General features: G+C 46.6%; 1 protein-coding gene across 1 annotated transcript in view; it reads left to right on the forward strand.

Annotated features, from left to right (window-relative positions):
- The window catches only part of RBM18 (RNA binding motif protein 18), a 13,146-nt gene that overhangs the window by 687 nt on the left and 8,106 nt on the right, over positions 1-4,353 (forward strand). The window lies entirely within an intron of this gene.

Below are 4,353 nucleotides of genomic sequence, written 5' to 3' on the forward strand. Positions count from 1 at the left end.
CCCTCAGGGGCGCCGCCTCCCTCCCGCTCCCCCGCCCCCAGCAGCGGTACCGACCCCTGTCGTTGCCCCCGTGAGTGGAGCCGTGCTCCCCCCCACAGCAGCAGCGCAGCACCCCTGGACAGTGCCACATCTCCCCGCCTTGGTGTGTCCCCCCCCCAAGCCCTGGCTGCCCCTCCCAGGTCCCAGCCTTAGGTCCGGGTGCTGCGCACCCTCCGGTCCCCGGTACCGGGGGCTCGCCTGGGTGTGGGGCGGGTGGCAGTTTAGGGGGGACCCGCTCTGGGGGTGTCCCCATGCCCGGGAGGGTAGCACAGGCTGATGTAGCACACCCAGCTCTTGCCTCTGCCCTGCAGCTAGGGGTGATGCTCACCCACTCCGGCAGATTTGCCAACTGGTCCCAGCTCCCATGGCACTGGCGGGTGACCCGTGGCTGCTCGGTGCTGCTGCCTGGCATCGGGTGGCCCAAAATGTGGGTGTGCAGGGGGGGTGGGGAGTCTGTTCTGGCCCCCCAGACCAAGGGGTACAGAGACAGGCGTGTAACTACAACATACAGCAGTCATCTGAGCCACTGATAGGGCTGGAAGCTCAGGGGTTGAAAACATCTTTGTTTTCTAAAATAGGGAAATGTTAGAATTCTACGTTAGAGACTTTCAGGGTGATCAAGAGCTTTGTTTTATTATTATTTAGCTGGTGTCAGCAGTGGGATATAGGTTGAACAGAGGAGAGTTACTCACTGGAGTAACTGGTAGCGAGGTAGGATGTGGTGTGACTGGCTGCTTATGGTGGATAAGTGCATAAATCTAATGTGTGTGTGTGTGTATGCATTTTGTGTTTTCTCCAGACTACAGATAATTATCTTTTGAGCAAACATTTGAACAGCTAAATTGTCAAGGGAATATGACTTGCTGTCCAATATTTGGATAGTGTGCTGAGAAATCACTAGGTTGTATTAAAAAAAAAAAAAAACCACAACCAAAAAACCCCCAAATAAAACAAAAAAAAAACCCAACCCAAAATCAGTTTGGGGTTTATACACTTCTAAGAGACAAGCACTTTTGATTAACTATTGTATATGCCTGTCATGGAATACTTTTTCTTCCTGCTTCTTTTTGTGTGTGTGCAGGTGCTAGGTTTTTATTCTAAATGCGGTTCATCTTAACAGAGCAGTTTTCTAATAGCTTCTAAATGGAATCATTAATGCATTGTGCTTTTCAGCCATTCAGCTTTGGGTGGTTTCCGCATTAATTACTGTTTTTATCCCACGGCTACATTACTCTGGTTTATCCACATTCACTGACCACATGACATTAGATACAGGACTTCTCGAGCGTGTTGTTTGCTGGGTCCTTAAAGATTCAGAAAACCGGGTTAGTGTGAGGAGAAGATGGTGGGTACGTGTGAATGCGTTAGATCCTTCGCTTCCCGGGGTGACCGTTAGTGGGTGTTTTTAAAGACTCTTTCAGTCAAGGTTGTTTCCCTGAATCTAGGCCAGACAAGTAACAGCTTTATATGCTAGAATTTACTGTTTTCATAGCTTGGGTGAAATGAGTTTTGTGTGTTTGTCGGCTTCTTGCGTGAGCAGGCTGTTCCTTTTCCAGTAACCTATTGCAAGCTGTCTGAATTCAGCAGTCTGGGTGTGGTGCACAGCTGTCCTGGTCCCCTCACTGCTGGGGACAGTGTCCAGAGCAGTATCACAGCTGCGGGCAAGGGGCTTCATTCTCCAGTGTCATCAAATCTAAAGTGCTTCCATGCTACTAAAGCTTTAAAGTTAGCCCAGTGATGAGTGACAGTGCTTGTTACTTACTTCAGGCTTTATAAATCTGTGTCTTGCCTTTGGTTTTGCTTTAAAAATGCCTATTCTCCCCTGCAGGCTATATTGTAATCTCCATTTCCTTGTGAATTAAAAAAAGAGGCAGTTCCTTTTAACACGTTGTCAGTGTAGAAAAGAGTGCAGTTCTATGTCAGGTCAGTAAGTTTCTGTAAATGGTTTTGACCCTTACTTTCTTATCCTAAGAGCTTACATCTCTGCTCATAGTTGCTCATCTGAATTACCCCTGTTGAGGTTACTAATCACACGACTAAAAACATATATACCTGAAAAACTAAATAGCTGGTTGGTCATTTGCTGCTTTTATCTGATTTTTAAAGGGTTGCCTCTGCAATTTCTATGTTAGATTTGTTTAAGACGTAGTGAAGTTGATTGAATTGTTAGCAGGGTTAATAACTGGTTGTGACTTTCTCGAGCAGAAAAGAGTTCGGAAAGTCTTGAATTAATCCAAGACTCTTGTTTAGAGAGCAACCTATAGCTGCAATCAAGTGCTGGGGAGTTAATAGGTAACGTACACATTGGAGCACAAGCTGCAGTAATAGGAATTTATAAATGTAGGGCTGCCCACAAATTACAGCCTGCAAGTTGGTGGCTTACAGGAGGTTATTGCACATACTGAGGAACTGTGACTCAGATGGGAGTCTCGAAGGATCTTGAACACTGATGTACCCTACGTACTGGGGTGTGCTGGGTCTTCTGGTGAGCATTCCACCTTGCCAGTAGCGTTTGTTTGGGTGATTTCTGTTATCCAGCATGCTTTGAGGATTGTTCTGCCCGTGGAAGAAAACAGCATTAGGAGTTCGCTGAGGGTATTCTTGGCAGCTGGAAGGAGGCGAGCGGGCACCCCAGGACCTCGCAGCTGTCAGTGACGTAGGAGACTGTCTGCAGGCACTTCTGATGCTGAGTGCTCCCTGCTTGGGGCCTGCCACGGCAGTGCAGGAGCAGAGCAGCCCATGGTTGGTTCTGGGTTTGGTGTCACCGAGCAGGGAAGCCGTGGAGCCCCCTTGCCATTGCTGTGAGCATTGCCTGGTGCAGCATTTGTCCCTCAGTTGCACAGCAGGGTAGGAGATGCGCTGTGGCACAGCTGTTTGTTCACATCCCCTCTCAGTGCTCCCATCCTGTGGGGGGGAAAACCTGTTGGTTAGTTACATCTCTCGTCTGGCAAGCAGAGTAGGACTGCCTCCTCTGCCCGTTCCCGTTTGTAAAGCCTGTTGGGACTTTTCAACATTTTGGACAGGCAAAAATTTCATTTCCAGCTCTACAGTTATACATACGTATTACCTAGTTTCCAGTAGCCTGTGAATGACCATTCATTTTCCACGGGTATGTAATAGCGGGTGTTCAACTTCCTCAACTGTTCTGCCGCTTGTCTAGGATCCCATCTTGATGAGTCTCACCTAGAAAACAATGTGTGCGTAAGTTGTTGTTACAGACTCCTACTGACTCCCAGTGGGGCAAAATTCTTCGCAATAATAGGTTTCGCATGTGGCCCGGTACATTTGCGGTATCCTTGGGACAGCATTGTTCAGAGGAAGCCTTGCCTGTGTTTGAATAGCGCTCGGGGTGCCAGGAGGAAGAGTAGAGGAAAAGGAAATGGGGGAGCTGCTGGTTTGTCTCACATTCACATCAGATGACAGGAAGTGGAAACTGAGGTTGGCTGCGGTGATCTGCACAGCACGGTGGGGCCACATCTGTGCGAGTAACTTCCAAGCTCTACATAACCCAAGTCATTGCCATAGTAAAGCTTTTTACATGTTCTCACTTTTTTTTTTTTTTAAGGCTTCAGGTTTTCCATGACAGGTCTTCCTTCAGTACTGAAGTCCTCTTGGCTTGGAGAACTACTTGTCAAGTTACTGCTAATGCCCTCCCTAGATTAACAGTAACAAATCACAATTGCAGTCTGAAACTTTTTAGTTATTCAAGACTTCAGTTCTGAGCTGTTCCGTGGAGAGTAGGTGACCTGCAGTTGTAAAAATTTCACACGTGGTTGGAAAACAGTGTTTGCATCACCTGTCATCTACAGATTCTAAATAAAATAGATTACATAGGTCACATCTAGACTCTTAGTGAAATTTGTTTTAAATGAACTAGTACTGTTTTGCTACTAAGAAAGTATTGTTTGAATGCAGAGGTTCTCAAAAAAAAAACCCCAAACCATAAAATATTCCTTTGAGCTGGGCAGCTGCAGAGTTTTGTTGCTAAACAGAATGCAACGAGAATCATCGTTGCCGTTCCACTGCCTTTGTGACTGCCCAAAGGGGAACAGCATTCGAGTGGTAAGGACTTTATTTTCATACTGCTGAAATTGCAAGTACTTTTTGTAGCAAGGTATTTGAAGAAACAAACCCGTGGTGCATTTACATATTTTGGAGGCCCCGAAAGTTCAACAGGTGGAGTTTTACATACATCCTACACTCCAGGGTTGGTGTTTTTACTTGTACATCTCTGGCTGGTTGTTGGTAGCTTGAGGTGTGGTGGTGAAACTTGGTTGCTGTGTAACCAGCTCCTTTTTTTTTTTTTTTTTTTTT

Source organism: Athene cunicularia (assembly GCF_003259725.1).
Source record: "Athene cunicularia isolate RWA chromosome 17 unlocalized genomic scaffold, athCun1 chr17_part1, whole genome shotgun sequence".
NCBI classification, from domain to species: Eukaryota; Metazoa; Chordata; class Aves; order Strigiformes; family Strigidae; genus Athene; species Athene cunicularia.